Genomic DNA, 6000 nt, shown 5'->3' with positions numbered 1-6000 from the left:
CAAATGTGTTATGGCCTCATGTTGAAGCTGGAGTTGAATGCATTGTATATAGCTTGACTTCAAATGATAGAGAAGTTAATGTATCGTGCATTTATAGGCCTTCTAATTCATTAGTTTTCCTACATATAATAATATACTACTAAAATAGACAAATTTAATGTGACTTTAAAATGAACTAAATCTTTAAGCTTTTTTTATTTCACTTTTTTGAGATCTAGTTCCAGTCTTCCTTTCTTTCCCCCTTTCTAGACCCTAAAATCTGCTTAGCCAAGTGAGGACAGGATAAAATTTTATAAGCAAGGAAGCATCTCCTCTTTGGGATCTTGGGCCAAAGGGTTTACAATGCTGCAAAAAATGGTGTAGTCTGAGCAAGTAGGGTAGCCATACATGCCAGGAAAGCAAAAGCAGCTTGATTTCTACTTCAGACAGCTTCCTATCTCTGCAGCACAATTGAAAGACATTCAGAATTCTGTAAGCACAGCCAGATCCAGCTGTTATTTGTCAGAAGAGATGAATAAGTGTGGAATGGCATGTAATTAAATGCTGTACATTCAGCTGTGGCTAATTACTAGATTTGAAACTGAGATCTCACTGGTGCTGGGAAGCGTATTTGAGAAAGTGATGGAGCAATAGTACTGTAACTGCAAAATACAGTGTTTAATGACTATGTAAATGTAATGATCTGCTGGTTCTGCATCTTTAAGTAGCTGCCGATACCTTGTGTTACTTCTTTTGATGTTGGTGGTTTGATATCTTTCTGCCAGTCAGATTTTCACAGTTGGAAGTCCTTAAGTTTGTCCTTCAACAGGATGGGATTTCCTGAGTCCCAGTGCATACCTGCTGCATTGCAGCCCTTGCATAAACAAGAAAACTCAAAGACCGAGCAGTTAAATGGCAGATGTTAATACTTTGGGATTGCTTGTTCAGAGGAATGCCATCTAGGTTACTTTATATTGACTAACTCAGCTCTCATGTAGGATATCTGTAATGGTTTGTGGGAAGAACAGACAATTTCAAGAAAGAATAAAGCTATTGTGTAAAGTCTATCAAGAAAAGTTTCTTAATGAAGTATTTGTATTTATTTCAAAACAAATAAATTTGTAACTTTGCAATGTCGGGTGTCCTCATCTTTTACCAGCAGTACAACGATCTTTCTCAATGGGAGCTTTTTCCTTGTCACTCCTTTGTAGAAATGAAATCTTTTTTCCTCATGCTCCTATTCCTGCCCTTCCCTACTTTAATGCTCTGAGCTTTTTCTTTTCTTTTTTTTTTTTTTTTTCAGTCCAGTGTACTATTTATACTTAGAAAACACAAAACATTCTGGTATGAAGTCTTACTGGCTGTTCAAAATACTAAAGGATAATTTCTTCTCAGAAAGAGTGGTGATGCATTGGAACAGGCTGTCCAGAGAAGTGGTGGAGTCACAGTTCCTGCAGGTGTTCAAGGAATGTGGAGATGTGGCACTGAGGGACAAGGGTTAATGGGCATAATGGGCATGATGGGGATGAGTTGATGGTTGGACTAGGAGACCTTAGTGGTCTTTTCCAACCTTAATGATTTTGTGTTTCTATACAGTCCTGTCTTCCTCACAGGAATTGGTGTCTTCCTTATTGCATCCTTTCTCTCCTCAGCCTAACTTGCAGAATTCTGGGTGTGTGACATGTCCCCTACCTGCCTTTGGAGGTATTTTTGCCTCTTGACTGCCTTGCAGCAACCTCCCTGTGTTTCCTAAGTGGTGTTCTTTTTTGAATCTCACTTCAAAACAGTAGGGATCCCTTCTTCCAAATAATTTTGAAAGAAAACCTAAACATAAAAGAATGAGGAATCTGAAGATGCAGGAAATAATTAAAGCAGTTTTATTTCTGTCCTTAAAGCAGAAGTATGTTTCCTTTCTCATGCCAATTTGGGTGCTGGCAGACTGGTTTTATGTACCCTGGTGCTCTTGGAATCAGAATAGTTTGAGTTGGAAGGGACCCTTAAAGGTCATCTAGTCCAACTCCCTTGCAGTGATCAGGGACACCTACAGCTAGAGCAGGTTGCACGGAGCCCCATCCAGCCTGAGCTTGAGTGTCCCCAGGAACACAGGGCACGTACCGCCTCTCTGGGCAACCTGTTCTAGCACCTCACCACCCTCTTACCTAGTGATGACCATTGTAACATATTGGGAGTTTCAGGGATAGGGGGATTTTGTGGCTTTGCTGTAACAATTTTGATGGTCTTTCTTCCTGTATCTCAGAAAATACTGTGATACAAACAGACAAAAGCAAATATTTGTCATGCCTGAGCCCATGTCCCACTGAATGTGATTATTCAGCAGTTGTTTCTGGAGTGTTACCAGTATAGAGGTTGGTTTGGTCAACCACAGCCTATGCTACTGCCAGTGAAAATGGGAAGAACGTGCCAACACAGCTTACAAAAGAAGGGCAAAGTTATGCTCTACTGTGAGCTTTTCTGGGAATGACTAATCATTCCTTCCACAAGGACACTATGGTGTGTCTGTCAAAGCCTAAGTACTTTCGTTTTTTTAAACAGGGAGGAATGCATCCAATCCTTCTTGTAGGACAAAGGGATCTGCGAGCACTTCTCAGCAGCTGGGAGTTGCTAGGACCACTATAAATGTCAGCTCTGCAACAAAAAGTATTCATCTGGCAAGGAACAGCGTGTACCTGTACAGAAATGCTGGAGAGCTTTGCAGAGAAGTGGTGCTTTACCTTTAAAAAGGAGTTAAGGCTCCTTTTTGCCTGGAGTACTGGGCATCCTTTACTTGTGCTTAACCTGCTGAGTTGCAAGTGGCTTGCAGATTAATGAAAATTTATTATAAAATAAAAAAACCCAACTCCTACAGCTTGCAAGTGTCTCAATGTCTTTCTTGTAGCGAGGTGCCCAAAACTCAGTACTCAAGAAGTGGCCTCTAAGGAGCAAGGAGTGCCTTATGGCAGAGAGGAAATTCTGATAAGATAGCAGTTTTCCGGAAAATAAACAATTCAGCTTTCATAGTGTTCCTGAGGTTACTGAGAGCAGAAGAGAATGCGCTCCTAAGGACCAACAGGCTTCCTAACTGCTCTTCAGAACCTCTTGTAGAATCAGAGAGTAATTGCTGAAATCAGAGTTCTTTCCACCTCTGCATGGACCTCAGCATCTACTATGCAAAGATCGGTTAAACTTCAGTGGAGCCATCCCCCTCCTGTCCTTGCAGAGGAGGAGTGGGAGTGGATGTGCCAATACTGCATCAGCGACACAGGACTTTTGTGCTGAAGGATTCTGCTTTTCTACTTAAAAGCCTCTAGAGACCAAACAGCTGGAAACTTTAACCTAGATGCATTTGGGGGGTTTATGATTAACGTCACGTGTTGCAAGCGATGGACTGAGCTGGAGGAAAAGAAACAGTTTATAGAAAAGCTGCTTATTTTTCTCTCCATTGCTGGAATCCTCTTCCTGTCTGTTTTCGTGTCTGTTGCAATCCGTGCTGTGCCAGTAACACACTGTTGTTTTCACATTCAGCAATCTCACCAGTAACTCGGTCTGCCCTCTTCCCACATGCCGTCTGCTTTTGTTTTGCACTGTTTTGTACTGTGTTGTGCTATCCCACATTCGCTGGAACCTGTAAGTCTCTCTGGGTCCGTACATATCAGCAGCTGTTTTGATGTGTGGATTTAGTGTTTCCACTGAGCCAAATATAGGCTTTATGTTGATAGCTGATAACTGCTGTGTCTGATGTTTAAATAACCAAAAAAAAAGGATGTCAGGGTATTTCAGGAGATCAGCCCATCCCCCTCAGCCCTTTGCAACAGGCAGACACAGCCTCTCACTGTTTCTATCTATTGCTTCATTAAGGGCTCCATTCATCCTATAAACAACACAGCTGCTGACCAGTGTTGGGAAAAGAGAAAGAAAAAAAAAAAGGCTTTTGACTGCAACTGCCAAACAGACCAATGTCTGTTCCCTGCAATCCAGAATGGGGATCTTTTGCTTACCCAGCAGCAAGTGGGGGCCACAGCAGAGCTGTTATTTGACGGTAATTAAAGAAGCAGCCCTCACAGCCTATGTGCCTCAGACACTGGACACAAACATCATGGAGCAACCCTAGAAGAGACTAAACGTTGGGAAAGCGGTTATAGGACGCTCTTCCTTCCCACGCAACACCTAATGCAGTCACCACCACTGTGGTGAGCTGTGACCCACATCAGAGCTGAAAACAGTCCTTGGGTGACCCGCCGTGCACTGCTATTCCTTGTGGCTGAAGTGGATTATGATATTCGGGTCAAGGTCAGAGCGTGAAGAGCGCTGGGGGCAGGGAAGAGCTTTTTGCTGGGCGATTGCACTGAGGGAGAACTAGGGCAGATCTGTGCACACCCTACAGCCATAACCAATGGCTCTTGGAAGAGTTTAAGACTGCTAAAAGCCTGGATTTCATAGAATCGTAGAATTAAGGCTAGAAAAGACTGCTAGGATTATCTAGTCCAAACATCAACCCATCACCACCATGCCCACTAAACCGTGTCCCTCGGTGCCAAATCTACCCATTTTTTTAATATCTCCAGGGACTTCACCACTTCCCTGGACAGCCATTTCCAGTGCCTTACCAACCTACACCTCCGCTGATGCAACTTGAGGCCATCACCTCTTGTCCTATCACTGTTAGCTGGGAGAAGAGCCCAGTCCTGGCATTACCACAGCATCCTTTCAGGGAATTGTAGAGATAAGGTCTCCTGTTCTCCAGACTGAACAATCTCAGTTCCCTCAGTTGCTGTTCATAAGACTTTTGCTGCAGACCATTCACAGCTTTGTTGCCCTTCTTTGGATACGCTCCAGGGCCTCAACGTTCCTCCCATAGTGAGAAGCTCAAATCTAAAAACAGAAGTGGGGCCTCACCAGAGCTGAGAACAGAGGGACAAACATCACCTTGGTCCTACTGACTATACCAGCAGTCTTTCGCTGTGTGTGTGTGCATGTCTCTGCAAGGCCCAGCACCCTGCAGGCAGCAAGGTGTACAGGGAAGGTGCAGCTGCCAAGCTGGGGTTCCAACCCACATGGTGGTCCTCTTGTGTGACACGGCCAACCTGCTCACAGGGCTTGGTAAGACCAGCAGTGGTGTTACCCAGCTGTTACACATCACTGATACTCATCTTAGTAGGACCTGGTGGAGCTGCCCCAGGGAATGGTGCCACCCAGCCCATCACACACCAGTGAGGCTCCTCTTGGTCTCTTTGCCTTACCTCACACCTACACTTGCATCTCCCCACCTGGGAGTAATTTCTGCTCAACCGATTGCAGTGTGGTTTCAGTTAATATTAATGACACCTAAGGAAAAACTCCAAGAAGATTTAGTTCTTTACTACCAGCTACAGTACTAAACCTTGATCCCACAGTCATTCCCTCTTCACTGTTCAGGTTGGGCTTTGGTAGTGGGGAATTTCATAGCAGTAGATCCCACCATGGCTGCCAGTACTTGATTCAGAAAGTGCTTAGGAGGTGATGGTTCTCCCAGGCTAGTCCAAATACAGTGGCTGAGAAAGCAGCCAGGGTGACCTTCATGCAAGGCAGTGTGCTTGGAAGCTGTCAAACATGCAAGCAGAAGAAGCATCAGCCAGATGGGGCTTTTGTTGGAAACCTGTTGTCATTGCTGAAGTCTCTTGCTGGAACATGTTTAAGTTGTAGAGGAGTTCCTTTCACAGCCAAACAGGCACAGTGAAGGAGAAGGCTGGAAGAAGCTTGATTTCTCATCTAATGCTCCAGAAGCCATAAGCAAGTCCTGCACACAGGCCCATCACTGCAGTGGACAGAAGGCCATGGAAAGTGTTTTAAGTTCCCACTGGGCCAGGAAATCCCCTTTAGATTTGTAGGAAAATTCTGAAAATCTTAATATGATGACAGTTTAACTTTTCTAGCACTAAATGATGGAATCCTTTCTTTAGCTGTGAACATTTCTAAATGCTGGGGTATGGAACAATGATTCTTTAGTTAAAATGTGTTTCTCCTTGTTTTTAATAACCTCGTTTA

Source organism: Phasianus colchicus, chromosome 3, assembly GCF_987193195.1.
Source record: "Phasianus colchicus chromosome 3, bPhaCol1.hap1.1, whole genome shotgun sequence".
Classification (NCBI taxonomy): Eukaryota; Metazoa; Chordata; class Aves; order Galliformes; family Phasianidae; genus Phasianus; species Phasianus colchicus.
Note: the sequence above shows the minus strand (reverse complement) of the source record.